This window comes from Eubalaena glacialis, chromosome 1 (assembly GCF_028564815.1).
Source record: "Eubalaena glacialis isolate mEubGla1 chromosome 1, mEubGla1.1.hap2.+ XY, whole genome shotgun sequence".
In the NCBI taxonomy this organism is placed as follows: domain Eukaryota; kingdom Metazoa; phylum Chordata; class Mammalia; order Artiodactyla; family Balaenidae; genus Eubalaena; species Eubalaena glacialis.
The window spans coordinates 185313032-185328488 of NC_083716.1; the positions used below are offsets into that span (position 1 = coordinate 185313032).

General features: G+C 42.9%; 1 pseudogene; it reads right to left on the reverse strand.

Annotated features, from left to right (window-relative positions):
- Window positions 1–458: 458 nt before the first annotated feature.
- On the reverse strand, window positions 459–6317 carry LOC133091605 (protein FAM136A-like; annotated as a pseudogene).
- Window positions 6318–15457: the final 9140 nt, after the last annotated feature.

Consider the following 15457-nt stretch of genomic DNA (forward strand, 5'->3'; position numbering starts at 1 on the left):
AAATGTTGTAGTGATCCTTCTGGTAAACAGGAGATTGGCAACAAATAGAAACACCTCTCCTCACACTCCACCAGCTCATAAGCAGGTCAGGTGAACCTGCCAGCCTGCTGGTATCTGTACTAAGAGAATCTGGTACCTTGGAGGGCTCTGGTTTGGTACAAGGGAGACTCACTGTTGCCAGGAAAAGCACTTGAAATTCAGGCTCATGAAATTCACATGAAATTCAGGCTCACAGAAACTCTCCTGTGCTATCTCTGACCCAAATTTTAGCACCAGGTTTTTTCACTTTCTAGGATTCAAACACAAAGGAACCAGTGTCCAGAGGCAAGTGACATAGGCCTTAAACTTGCTGCCATCCTTAATTTCCTCATTCATAAACTTTCCTTAGAAAACCCAAATCCCCATTCCTCTTTTTAAATACATTCCTGCCTTCAGCCCCGATGGCCAATAGCAGACATCTATTTCCCAATGGATGAGAGAGACTCCTTCATCTTCTTGGTCACGGCTGGGATGAGGTTCATGTGGTCATCCACACACTTGGTCACGCAACTCTCCAGCTGCCGCTTCACCTGAAGCTCTTTACTCCCCGCATCTGCTGAATCTTTGGCTTTGTCGTTGCAATGCATAGTGCACCGGGCCAGGCTGTCCTGGAACTTCTCCAGCTCGCTGGTCACCAGGGCCTGGGCTGGAGCCAGAGGTGCACGGCAGCGCTCAATGCACTGGCGCACTTGCTGCATGGTGGCCTGGCTGTCCTCACAACAGCCGGCGCTGCGCCGGAACATGAGGCCCTGCATCTTCCGATGTTCTCTCTCTCCAGCCTCTTCACCATAGAGTCCACTGCCTCCCGCACCCGGAGCTGCTGCAGCTCCGCCGTGGCGACCCCCACGCTGCTACCTGTCGCGCCGGCGCCCACGTGAACTCCCCTCGTTAAATGTTTTGAGTTTGTTTTTGTAGGCTTTTTTTTTTTGCCTTCTTTTGTTCTCTTTTTTTAAATGAACAAATTGTTTATTTAATAAATAATAAATAAGTAAATAATACATAAGGTTTCAGGCTTCAGAGAGTTGATAAATGTTATGGACTGTCACAAGATGGGCAGTTTGAAAATGGTGATATTCAGACCGGTAGGTCTACTGGTTTGTCCGGTGGAATATGTTTTTTCTGATCTGGTTAATCAGTATTGTGCCGTCTCGTTTGGGAGGGTTTTATGTGATATTATTGCTACCCAGTGCATCGTAGTGCATTTCTATTAAGACCACCACCAACATGCCTGACACAAGTGAAGAAAGTTGCATGAATTAAATTCTATGACTTAATCCTGAGCCAAATTCTACGCCTTGAATCCTAAATCAATGTCTAGAACTTTAAGAGACTTGGATTTATTAGAAGGGTGCGGTGAGAAAAGGACTTCCTGCCTTTTTTTTAAACCTTTCTTCCTTTGTTCTCTTCTCTTGTGATTTGATGACTATCTTAATGTTAAGTTTGGATTAATTTTTCTTTTTTGTGTGTATATCTAGGACAGATTTTTGGTTTCTGGTTACCATGAGGTTTTTATATAGCAATCTGTATATACATGATTGTTTTAAGTTGCTGATCTCTTAATTTCAAATGTATTTTTAAACTCTGCATTTGTACTCTCCTCCCCTCTTGATTACTGTTTTTTTATACTGTATTTTACATCTAATTGTTTTGTGTATCCCTTAACTGCTTATTGTGGATATAGGTGATTTTACTACTTTTAACTTTCCTACTAGCTTTGTGTGTGGATGGTTTCCTGTCTTTACTGGTGAGCTCACCTCTACTGGTGAGTTTTTCATTTCGTAATTTCTTGTTTCTAGTTGTGGCCTTTTCTTTTTCACCTAGAGAAATTCCTTTAACATTTGTTGTAAAACTGGTTTGGTGGTGCTAAACTCTTTTAGCTTTTGCGTGTCTGTAAAGCTTTTGATTTCTCCATCAAATCTGAATGAGAACCCTGCTGGGTAGAGTATTCTTGTTGTAGGCTTGTCCCTTTTATCACTTTAACCACATCGTGCCACTCCCTTCTGGCCTGCAGATTTTCTGCTGAAAAATCAGCTGATAGCCTGTGGGTGTTCCCTTGTATGTTATTTGTTGCTTTTCCCTCGCTGCTTTTAATATTCTCTCTTTATCTTTAATTTTTGTAATTTTAATTACAGTGTGTCTTGGTGTGTTCCTCTTTGGGTACAGAGGTACAGTCCCATACTGTATGGGACTCTGTACTTCCTGGACTTCGGTGACTCTTTTCTTTCCCAGGTTAGGGAAGTTTTCAGCTATTATGTTTTCAAATATGTTCTCAGAATGTTTCTCTCTCTCTTCATCTTCTGGGGCCCCAATAATGCAAATATTAGTGCACTTGATGTTGTCCCAGAGGTCTCTTAAACTGTCCTCATTTCTTTTCATTCTTTTTTCTGTTCAGTGGCAGTGGTTTCCACTACTCTGTTTTCCAGCTCACTGATCCATTCCTCTGTATCATTTAGTCTACTGTTGATTCCTTCTAGTGTATTTTTCATTTCAGTTATTGTATTCTTCGTCTCTGTTTGGTTGTGCTTTATATTTTCTAACTCTTTGTTAAAAGCTTGTAACTTCTTGCTCTGTGCATCCATTCTTCTCCTGAGTTCTTTCATCACCTTTACTCTGAACTCTTTCTCTGGTAGATTGCCTATCGCCACTTCGCTTAGTTCTTTTTGTGGGGTTTTATGTTGTTCCTTCATCTTGAACATGTTCCTCTGTTGCCTCATTTTTTCTAAATTGCTATTTGTATTTTTATGTATGTGGTAGGTTAGTTATGTTTCTTGACCTTGGAGAAGTGGCCTCTGTAGGAGACGTCCTATGCGTCCCAGCAGCGCTCTCCCCTCTCATCACCCAGGCTCTAGGGATTCCCCCTAAGAGGGCTGCATGGGTCCTTCTGTTGTAGCGGGCTGACTATGTGGGTGGTCTGGTAGGTTTGGTTGGCCCCTAACCCTGTTGATTGTCAGGCCCTGCCTTGTGCAGATGCTGCTGGTTAGGGGGGCCTTGTCATGAGGCAGCTGGTTGTGGAATCCTAGGGGGCCCTGGGGCTAGTGCTGGCTCACTGGTGGGCAGAGTCAGGGTCCAGAACACTCCAGAGCTGTTGCCCCCCCCCCCCATTGGCAGGTCCTGGGGTTAGTGCTGGACACTGGCATGCAGAGCTGGGTCCTAGAGCTGGCTTCAGCACCCAGGGATCCCATAGCTGCTGTCAGATTGCTGGTGGGGAGGTGTTGGTTCCTCCTACCAACACCTTGTTGGTCGGGTATGAGGTCCAGGGTGTCCTGAAGCTTGTATTGGCCTGCTAGTGGGCAGGGCCAGGGCCCAGCTGGTCCCAAGTAGGGTCTGGCCTACTGTGGGCAGGCTGAGTCCACAGGCTGTGGGATTGTAGTCTTCTTGGGTCTGGTGTCTGCGGCTGGTCCAGAGGTTAGTGTAGGCTTCCTGGAGGGCAGGGCTGGTGCCTGTCCACTAGTGGGTGGAGCTGGGTCTTGGCCCTCTTGTGGGCAGGGCCATGTCTAGGGGCATGTCTAGAGGCACCTACAGCCTGTTGGGTGAGGCCAGGTCTTGGCGCTAATGAGCTAGACGGAGGATCTGAAGATGGTGGCCGCCAGCATCAGTGTTACACAGTAGAATGTGTAACACAGCCAAATATGGCTGCTGCCTGTGTCTGTGTCCCCCAGGGTGAGCCACAGCCACCCCCATCCCCTCACTCCCACCCCCCACCGCTACCCCTCCAATCCCCCAGCCCCACCCCAGCCCACCTCTCTGGGAGACTCTCCAAGACCAGCAGGTAGGTCTGGCCCAGGCTCCTAGCAAATTACTGCTTTGCCCTGGATCTGTGAGATCTTGTGTGCACCCTTTAAGAGAGAAGTCTCTCTTTCCCCCAGTCCTATGGAGCTCCAAAAATTAAGCCCCACTGGCCTTCAAAGCCAAATGCTCTGGGGGCTCATCTTCCTGGTGCAGGATCCCTGGGCTGGGGAGCCTGACATGGGGCTCAGAACTCTCACTCCTATGGGAGAACCTCTGTACTATAATTATTCTCCAGTTTGTGGGTTGCCCAGGGGTATGGGACTTGATTATATCATGAGTCCACCTCTCCTACCCAACTTGTTTTGGTTCCTTCTTTATTGTCTTTAGTTGTAGAAGATCTTTCCTCTTTTAAGGACACCTGTATTTACATTGGGCCCATCTGGATAATCCGGGATATTGTCCTATTTTATTTTTCTTTTATTATTTTAAAAATTTATTTATTAATTATTTATTTTTGGCTGCGTTGGGTCTTCGTTGCTGCGCACGGGCTTTCTCTAGTTGTGGCGAGAGGGGGCTACTCTTCGTTGCGGTCTGCGGGCTACTCATTGCAGTGGCTTCTCTTGTTGAGGAGCACGAGCTCTAGGCACGTGGGCTTCAGTAGTCGCAGCACGTGGGCTCAGTAGTTGTGGCTTGCAGGCTCAGTAGTTGTGGCACATGGGCTTAGTTGCTCCATGGCATGTGGGATCTTCCCGGACCAGGGCTTGAACCTGTGTCCCCTGCATTGGGAGGTGGATTCTTAACCATTGCATCACCAGGGAAGCCCTATTGTCCTATTTTAAAGTCAGATGATTAGCAACCTTAATTCCCCTTTGCCATGTAACCTAACATATTCACAGGGTCAGGCCTGTGCACATCTTTGAGGGGCCATTATTCTACCTACCACGGACAAGTTTAAACATTGTTGAATAAATTCATGCTAGACAGAAAAGTGGGCCTTAGGAATTCACTTTTTCATTCTACCAGTATTTATTGAGTGCTTACAAATTATCAGGAACTGTTCCAGGTGCTGTCACTAAAATAGAAAGCAAGGTGGACTGGTCTTTGTCTTCACTGAGTTCACAGTATAGTGTCCATATAGTTATAATACATTTTTTAAAAACTCCTGTTAAAATGAAACAATATAGCAACATAATTAACTTTTACTGAAAATCTTTAGCCCCACTGGATTCATAAGAGAAACTGTCTATAACTGTCTTTTCTTATACTGTCTTTATCTGGTTCAATTTCAAGGTTATATAATAGTAGTTGCTACAAAATAGTAGTTGAATCGTTTTCATTCCATCTATTTTTTGGAACAATTCATACAAAAGAGGAATCATTTGTTCTTTGAAACTTTGATTCAACTCATCTCTAAGATTGTTCAGGCCTGAGCTTTTTAATTTTTTTGGAGGTTTTCATATCCAGTTCAATTACTTTAATGGTTAGTAGTCTATTCAGATGTCTGGGGTTACATGGGCTACACGTTGTTAACATGTGTCAGTTTCATCTAGGTGCTGAAAGTTATTGCTGCACAGTTGCTCATATTGGTTTACCTTTTCTTAAAATTTTCTGTGTCTGTAATTATTTTCCACTTTTTATTACACATTTTGTTTCTTTGCCTCTTCTCTCTCTAGGATGGTTTGTTTGTTTTTCTCTTAACAAATTCTGCCAGAGGTCTGTGTAGTAGGATTGTCTGTGGTTTCACTAATAATCCCCAATATTTTTGCTCTTTTTATTGATTTTTTTTTGTTTGCCCTTATGTCCCTCCTTGTTCTCTTTGTTCTATTTGTTAGCCTTTTGTAATCTCTGATTTCTGAGATTATTCTTCTTGTGTTTTTATTCAAATATACTTAGAGTTATATTTCTCTTTAGGTACTGCTTGTTGTGTTGCAAAAATTTTCACATGTGGTTTCATGTCATTCAGCACTAAATATTTGGGGATTTTGCTTATAATTTTGTCTTTAACCCAAATATTACATTGTTTATCTTATTTATTTTTTACCAACCATACATTTAAAAAAATTATTTTCCCCTTTTCCTGTCTTCCATTGGACAAGTGCAAATCTATTTTGCTGGAATGAAGTTGTGCATTTCTATTTCTAATCTTCTGGTGGTGTTCCCTAATTATTAAGACTCATTCTTTCCCCAGCAATTTCTAAACTGTGTACGTTTCCTCCCCATGCCCTCTTCTCCCTCATCCCGCACCCTTTGCACATCTACTATCTTAGTTCCCGAGGGGCTCACTGCTCCCAGCTCTTGTTTCCAAGCAGTTGCCACGCCCACTCCAATCCCTTGGGCCAGTCCTCTCGTTCTCGGCCCCAAAGCCCTCCCACCTCCCCGCCTCCCAACCCGGCGACCCCGCCCCTCAAGGAGCAGTGCTCTGGGGCTGCCTGCCCAAGGGTTGCTGTCGGCCGGGAGGGCGGACTCTCCGGGCCCTGCTCCCGTTTCGTGCCGCTGCTCCCTGTGGCTCGCCCAGGGACCTGCTGCCCCACAGACTTCCGCTCCTGCATGTCCTACCCGACCCCTCCCTTCCTAAAGGAGCTCTCGAGGGTCCCGATACATGGAAGCCTGGTCTGCCCGGCGCAGCCTCCCCCATCCCCAGCATGGCCGTCCTGGTCTCTGACATCTTTTGTTGAAAAAGGGAGAGAACGTCAGGCTCACACAAGGCAGGACTGAGCAGTGGTGGCTGAAGAAAGAGCGGCAGCTTGAATTTCAGTTTTCTTATGAGGAATTTTCCAGAAAAGGTATCTTCACTGTGAAATAGGTATAGTAAATATCGATCTTGTCCTGGTAGTAGCGCTTGGCTATGGTTTTTCCTTCAGGTTTTACAGTACTGTACAGAGGGGGCCAGTACCAGTCCTTCAAAGGGAAGGTGCTTTGTTGGTAAAGATACTGATTGCCTCCTCTTGGACTAACGGTCACACTGATGAATATGGGTGTTTAAAAAAAAAAAAGTCTTTCTCACATGAATGAAAAGGAAATTTCCTTTCGTCTATCTCAGGCTCCCTTCAAGAGTAAAGTCAAGGTTACTTAACTTGCAAAATTAAATACTGACCTCATTTCAAATGAAATAAAATTCATTGCTTGATCAGCATCCCCTTGGAGCAGTTTATATTAATGGAATTATCTTTTATTACCCCAGTAAATTGATTTAGGATGATACAGTTTATCTAAAAAGCAGTAATATTTACAGGTCCTGAAATTAAATGCTAAGGGAAAGCATGATTTCTTTAAACCGGGTAGGGGGACAAGCCTAAGGGAGTTTTACTCTAACATCTACCAAGTTCAGTGGATCTTCAGCTTGATCTCGGCTTGATCATTCTTGCATGAGCTCTGCTTTGCCTATGATTCCACTCTGAGCTCACTGACCACGGGAGCACGAAGCAGAAGGTAGCTCATATCTTCTACCTAAGACTGGGTGTGGTTTATGAGCGGCTGGAATAAGTAGTTCGGAGGATTTGAGGAGCGGGATGGCCCACGTGCTGTGTGTCTTCCCCTAGTGACCAATGTGCTGAAGTTCCTATGATTCAAGGCAGTTGCTAAGTTTTAAATTATCAGCAACAAGGTAAAGCTCACTCATGTGAACACATCCTGTGTGTACAGCACCAATTCTAGAAGCTTGACATGTGAAAAGATATGATACACTTTATACCCAGAAGGAGTAAGACGAGATCTTAGGAATAACGTAGGAAAAAAATAAAAGCAAAAGGTGCATATATTGTGTCGAAACTGTGCTATAAGCTAATAAGAATTATAAAAACTTACAGAATGAGGTAAAATTAGTGTTTTCCAAAGTGTGTGTTCCTCTCAGATAACCCCACAAGGTGTTTAAAGGATTCTGACATCAAAATAAATTTGGAAAATGCTACTCACTGTATCCCAGCTGTGATATTTTAAAGGGACCTGATAAGACCTGTCATAAATAAACTTGTATAACCCAGAGTTTACCATATGTATTTATATATGGAATCTTTAAAAATTATTATTAGTAGCATAAAAGCTATTAAAAATAAGCTGTGGAACACACTTTCTGAAACACTGTTCTAGAATTACCATTCTATATGGCAATGAGAAGCTCATGAGTGACCCTGAGGGAACCTGTCAGAATGGTAGGACTAAATCGTTATTAAGATGAAAGAATAAGGTGAGAAAGTGGTAACAGTGGTTATAACCTGTTAGCTGGAGTTCCCAATGAAAAAAATAGAGGAGATACAAATTCAAGGGGGTGTGATGGTTGTTATGTGTCAACTTGGCTGGGCCATGGTACCCAGCTATTTGGTCAAACATTACTCTGGATGTTTCTGTGGAGGTATTTTTTGGATGAGATTAACATTTAAGTCAGTGGACTTTGAATAAAGCAGATTATCCTCCATGAGCAGTGTGTCTATTAGAACATTTATGTGATTTGCATTATGGCTTTTTTTGGCCAGTGCTGATCGAAACTGTTAAATAGCAACCAAAGTTCTCAGTGTCATTTAAGAAAAAAGACCCATCATCAGACAATACAGTGAAGATTGTAAGAAGAGGAAGTGCTGCAGAGATTCAGAGAATGCCATAAATGACCTTGGGTCCTGTCCTTGGGCCAGACTTTTTTTTTTTTTTTTTTTTTTTTTGGCTGTGTCAGGTCTTAGCTGCGGCGCGCGGGATCTTCATTTTGGCGTGCAGGTTTTCTCTTCTCTAGTTGTGGCGTGCGGGCTCCAGGGTGCGTAGGCTCTGTAGTTTGCCACGCCGCACGCAGGCTCTCTTGTTGAGGCGCGCGAGCTCAGTAGTTGTGGCTGTGGCGCGTGGGCTTAGTTGCCCCGAAGCATGTGGGATCTTAGTTCCCTGACCAGGGATCGAACCACTGGACCACCAGGGAAGTCCCTGGGGCAGACTTTTTAATGTTTACTCTGCTCATCCCATAAGCCTGTACCTCAAGGCTTAGTTGAAATGTTATAGAAGGAATTTATGTTTGAGTGAGTCATCCCAATTTCATAGCTTTGTAAGGAGAATGCCTTACACTGTGTGTATCTTCAAGGTTTTCAAAATACTTGCACATTCATTATCTCATTTAATCTTCCTAATGATCTGGGAGGAAGGTAGAGCAGGTTATCCCTATTTTACTGGTGAGGAAGTTGAGGCTTGAAGAGTCTGTGTGATGCAAAGAACATTGGAATTAAGGATGCTGTAGAACGGTGACTCCGAGTGATCAGATACTGTGAGGTCCTGGAAAGAACAGTGGATTTGGAGTCAGAAGGCTCAGTTCTTCCCAGATTGATGGCTTTAGACAGATATTCTTACCTGTCTACCTAAGTTTCATTTATTCAACTGTAAAATGGGATAATCATAGTACCTATCCCAGAGGGTTGAGGTGAGCATTAATTGAGATAATCCACGTAAAACACTTGACACAGTAACTAAATCCCAGGAATCTCTTGGTAATTTTTTCTTTTTTCCACACACACACACTGTATTTTATTTTTACAAGAGATAAATAAACTGACACCAAGCATTGTAAATGGATGACCACAACAAAAGCAACAATGATTGCAATTACCAAACACGAAACACACTCATAGTATGTCATAATATTGACATTCAGTCCAGTAATCCTCTGTAACAGCTCCTTTACTTTGCAGTGATAATTGATATGTATATTTTTTGCCTAATTTAACTCTTAGTAGTAGTATGAAATTATATTTTAGTATCATTCAAATTAAGGGTAAACACCTAGGTGTAGCCAAGGTTCTAATACCATCCTTTAGTACTCCAGTCTAGGAGGTTATCCTTCTAAATGCTTTGCAAAACACTGCTCTGTATATCTCTTTAGTTGATAATAGAGGTTCCATTTAGAATTACAGGCATGTAATTTGCAGGCATGACAACAGGATTCAGAGAGTTATAAATGAATAGGCCTCATTTTCTAAATGAGGAAATGGAACTTATTAAGATAAATTATCTAATACTTGGATATGAGGCAAAAAAAAAAAAGTGGGTGGCATGTCCTTTCAGTGACATGGGAGTGAAGGCTATGCTAGGATTAGCCAGGGTAATGTACTTCAACTTGCTGCTTATCCTTGGTTTAAGTTTCCAGACTTAGTGATGATGCATGTTAACTTGTAGACTTTTTTTTTTTTCCTGGTAGAAGTGCAGATTTCTGCCTAGTGGAACAGACAACCCCCAAAGTTATAGTTTAAACAGTTTTGTATCTCACCCAGCAATCTTATTCTCCTATAAAGAAATACCCTAGCTCCACAAATGCTCTTTGAACTGGGCAGGGCATCTTACTAGTTCCCTCATTATTGAATGAATTGAATAAAATCTTTGACATGCACCGTCTAGAATGTGCCCCTGGATTCACCCCCTCTCAGGTTCACAGTCTGTGCTGTTGTTCAGTGTCTGAAAACACCTGCCTTGTGTCTTTTGTCCAGTTTCATAGTTGTTTACAGAGGAAGGGCTGGCCCAGATCTGTTACTCCTTCATGCTGGAAGGAGAAGCCAATTACTCTGATATTAGAGATGAGGAAACAGAGGAATGGAAAGGTTTAGCAACTTGTCCAAAATCACGCAGCAGTTTAAATGTTGGAGCTGGAATTCAAGCCTAGGCAGTCTGACTTCAGAGCTGCTCACTTAATTACTGTGCCGTGTAGCTTCTCAGAAAAATGGCTTTATATACACATGTAAAATGTTTTGTCTGGTGTCAGGAAACAGTAAGTCCTTAATAAAGTCTAGCTATATTATTCTTTAAAACTCTAAAGCTCAGTATAAATGTGTTCTTAGCCCAGTGCTTAGAAGCAGAAGATGGTGGGTAGGGCAAAACTACCACCACATGAGTTGGTTTTCTGGATTAGTACTAATCTTTATTACCGTCCTACCATTAGCAAATGAAAAGAGGGCATTTGCTTAAGTTCTTATTGCTTAAGTCCTTTTTATTTGCATGAACCAAATATTAAATCCTTAGTCTGCTTTTTTTTGCCATTAAAATCTATCTTTATTCATTAGAAATATAGAGCAAAACAAAACAATCCAAGCAATAAGGCATAGATGGTACTCCTATCAATTTCTGAATTTCAAATCAATAAATACTGTGCAGTAACACACCCATCTGGCCGTGAAGGAGATTGCAGTGGAATGAAGGTACAAGCTCATGAATAGGAATGCAAATATTTGTAATAGCACCCAGCACTGACTCTACCATCTATTTATTTGTTTGTTTGTTTATTTATTTGTGTATGTACGTACGTATGTATGGCTGCGCTGGGTCTTCGTTGCTGCGCATGGGCCTCTCTCCAGCTGCGGTGAGCGGGGGCCACTCCTCGCCGGGCGCGCGGGCCTCTCACCTTGGTGGCCCCTCCCGTCGCAGAGCACAGGCTTCAGGCGCGTGGGCCCCAGCTGTCGTGGCTTGCGGGCTCTAGAGCGCAGGCTCAGTAGTTGTGGCGCACGGGCTTAGTCGCTCCGCGGCATGTGGGATCTTCCCGGACCAGGGCTCAACCCGTGTCCCCTGAACTTGCAGGTGGATTCGCAACCACTGCACCACCAGGGAAGACCCTACCGTCTAATTCTTAATTTCCAATCTACTACCTAAATTTTTCATCTCATAAAAAAATTTATAAGGGAGACATTTTTAAACCCATGTCTTTCTTTGGCTTTAGCCCATATGCTTAAATATTTAGTTTGCCTCTGTCTTGTGCCTCTTTTTTCCTGAGATATATGTAAAATTTCCCCAAGCTTCAGTTATATCTACTAGCACAAAATGCAACAGACACATTGCAGTTATCCACTCACTTTGATTAGCATAGGAAGGAGAACTAGCTTGTTCTGGTCTTCTTCCCATGACACCCACTCTTACCTCATACCAGACAAGCAGACACATATGCCATCCATCAACTTTGACCTCTCTGAATAGCAGCTGCCAGATCTTCATTGCACGTTGTTCTCTGTAGATGGTTAGAATTGATAAGTTTGAACCTAAATAAATTTACAAAGGCAAATGCAGAAATCAGGAAATGGTAAATTAAATAGAATAAGTGCAAGACTTGGTTTATTGTTATCTTCCCACAAGCCCAAACTTCCCTTTTCTGGTATCAGCTTTATCTGTGGCAGAAAGCCATCATTATCTCCTATCTGTCAATAATTCTGAATATGTTGTCAAGCTAGTAAAATGTTCAGAGTGGACCACATCGTCAGTAGTTCCACAAATTTAGTTTTTCAGGTAAAGCTGTACTTTAATGCATCAAAATAAGTTGATTTATTTCCCCTACTCTATTAAGAGCTGCTGCTTAGTTCTAATACTCAGAAGCGTTCAAGGTTGGAATCTACTTTTTAGAACTCATATTACAATGTGGCCTCTTCCCTGATTTTTAACTGTCTTTTGGCCCTTGAAGTGCAGTGTTATTCTAGATGTAGCCTTACTCATGGTAGGCTTTGTCCTCAAATTAGGATCACTTCTATTTCATTTCCTGCATGTCCTTTGGATGTCAAGAAGAATCTTTTCAAAATCCAAATGTGCCCTGCCACCGGAGCAATACACACACCAACCACACAGACCTAGAAAAAAAATTTTTTTTTAATAAAAGGCAAAAGACATATGATCTGAAGAGAGATAAAAGTATCTTAGAGTTGTTATTTTTTTGATAAGTAACATGATTTATCTGATTTTTCTTTTCACCCTAAACTATGACTCCATATCTCAGGTTGGGCTCTGCAGGGAGCAGACTCTGAGGAAGAGACAGTGGCAGGATGTTTATTTAGGGAATGCTTTGGGGATCACCATCTTTGAAAGGAATAAAAAGAAATTGGGATTGGACAGGAGGAGAAGTTGGATTGCGATACAGTCTCAACAAAGTTATCAGCTGGACCCCTAGGAAACTCTGAAGCTGATGGGCCCTTTGGAATTGTCCCAAATTGGAGCAAGACGGTGAGGTCTTTGTTGACCAGTCAGTGGAGGCAGGCTGCCCAGAAAAGGGGATGTGACCTTGGATGCAGTGACTCTTTTCAACTGAGGCAATTCTGAAGAGGGATGATAGCCAGAACTGCCTTCACGTACATGCAACTCACGTAGTCACACAGGACCCACACTCAAAAAGACCCCACGCTTAGTTTAACACCCTGCTGTCTCTGTCCTAAAATTCTTAATAATTTTTGGCCAAGGAGTCCTAGATTTTCATTTGGCACCGGGCCCTACAAATTATGTAATTGGTCCTGCTGACTGCTGAGGGCTGCCCACCTGCAGCGCTCCCTGTAGCTGGGATGGTTAAGTCCTTCAGCCCTTAAGTGGGATCTGGGTGATAGACCACAGAGATAGTCCACCCCTTGCATTGCTTGAATCCACTTCTTAGAATAAGTTCTGGGAGCATTCTCCAGGATTCCAGCCTCTTTCCCTAGAGGAAGCGTAGAAGAAGTTAGTGAACTAAACTACAGTCCCCAACACTGAAACTAGGCTTGGGGCTACAGCTGATAATCATCTTTCTCCTGGGACCACTGTAAGTCGACATGCCACCAAGTGGCTGATTGGTTTCCTGAAGGACTGGGGACTCAGCATTGGTCTCTGTTACTGGCAGGCTGAACATTCAGCAGTGAATGTAACTAGATCAGCCTTGGTATGTGGGCACCCATCCCATTGGGTCAACTGTAGCCTCCAATCCTGCTAGAGTGGCTATTCCATCACAGACACTGGATGATGTCATTTTGTCAACTTGGTTGTTCAGGGCCTCTTCCATCATGGATCCTTTATGGTATGGATCAACAGGCAGTATGAAGCTCTTCACACTTTGTGCCTGTCCATGTACCTTCATCTCAGATCTCCTTGTCCCCAGTCTTGCAGTCTATTTCTTTTCAGGCCCCTGCCAGCTGGCCACACCAGTTGCCACTGCTCAAGTATATTCTAATCTTGGGCCACTTTCCACACAAATGGATGGCAAGGTGTACTGCCTGAAACTCTGCCCTTTGGGAGGATTTCCCCTCATCACTATCTTTCAAGGCCACCCCTTTGTGGGCTGTAGTATAGCCATTGTGTATTTTCATTTTGTGCCATGTACTGGCCTTACCTATCCACGAGTCAAATTCAGGCATTTTTGTCTTCCATCAACTGGCCACACAGGATCGCTGGCAACAGGTGTGAACTGAGGGAGAGGCACCGGTGCAACAGTGGTAGATGACTTGGGAGTTCAGGTTGCCTGCTTATGTAGCATACTGTGCCCTCTGGCCATATTTGTGTTTGCCCCTAGATGTATCTTCCATGTTACAATGGTTTGCGACACGACTCAACCCAACCTTATGACTTTATGGGACTGAAAGAACCCAGCTCATTATTGGTGGTTTTGGCTACATGGCTACCAAGCATCCCATCATAAGGTGCTACATCTCTACCAGGGCACACTAGCACATCAGGACTGTTTGCTGAAAGGTGTTTACTTCTCCGCTATAGATGGCATGGTCTTGATCCAGAATCTTTGGCATCCACATTGTGATTTTCCTGTTGGAACTTGTCATAAACTCCACACAGCATATTTCCCCACTACTGATGCATCTAATGCAACAGGTATAGTTGCCTGTTCAGCCTATTTGAGTCACTCACCTAACATGGTTAACAGTATAACCAATTAGATTGGTTAAGAGCCTTGACAAAATGCTGTTAAAGAACACCTGATGGTGCAGGTAACTCCCTAGCACATCTGGACAGTCTGACAGAAGTGGCATTTGAACAGTATTTTTAAGAACGCATGCTTCCTCCAGAGCCAGAAGTAGAGAAAGCATAGGCAGAAGGAAGAGCATGACTTCCAGGTACCTTATACTCAGATCTCATCATTTTTTCAATACATTTGAACTGCTTAGAACCCAAGTACATTGTCCTTTCCCCCTGTCGGACCTCATCTTCTTCTTCCAACACCTTATGAAACCTCCCCCCAACTTATCCTCTTCACAGTGGGCATTTTACTGTGCAGAAGGGTCTGATGTCATCTCTAGAGTGAGTTCATTGTGCCCTGTCTATATTCCAGAGCATTCATAAACACCCAAGGTTAATCCAATCTTAATGCTCCACCTTATGCCTAAACTTTGTTTCCAGTCTTTGTGTGTTCCTTGACCTCACCCCCAAAATAACTAAAATCCTGATTTAATTGACATATATGGCTTATAACGTGAAACTAAGTTAAATGCTCTTTAGAGCTTTAAACAAGTTACACACACTGGTTTCCCTTTATTATGTAGGTTTATTATTCTCAAAGGATTGCACTCAGGTTATCATCTTTTTTCCAGACAGAAAAACATTTGTTACGTACTTCCTGCTAGACTGACACTTGAGATTGTCAACATCTACCTTTATCGCTGAGCGCTCTCTTCCTCTCTGAGGTATTCCCTGATCTACAGATGTAGCACTATCAGCTGGCACTGACAGATGGCAGACTTGAGGTGTTACGAGATGATATATGAAAACATAAAAGGCAAAATTAAAATTTGCTCATGACACTTATTTCCTAACCTTTGAAGCACTTACTATTTCGTTTGAAACATTCTTGTAACTGAATTGAGTGCACTGGAAAGTTTTGTTTCAGTAATTCTAATGCTTTTTCAACTACTATTCATCTATGAATGGTTATGTCAAAGCATAAGACAACACTGCATATGCCTAGAGAAAATATGGAAGTGATTTATCACATATACATTTGTAAATT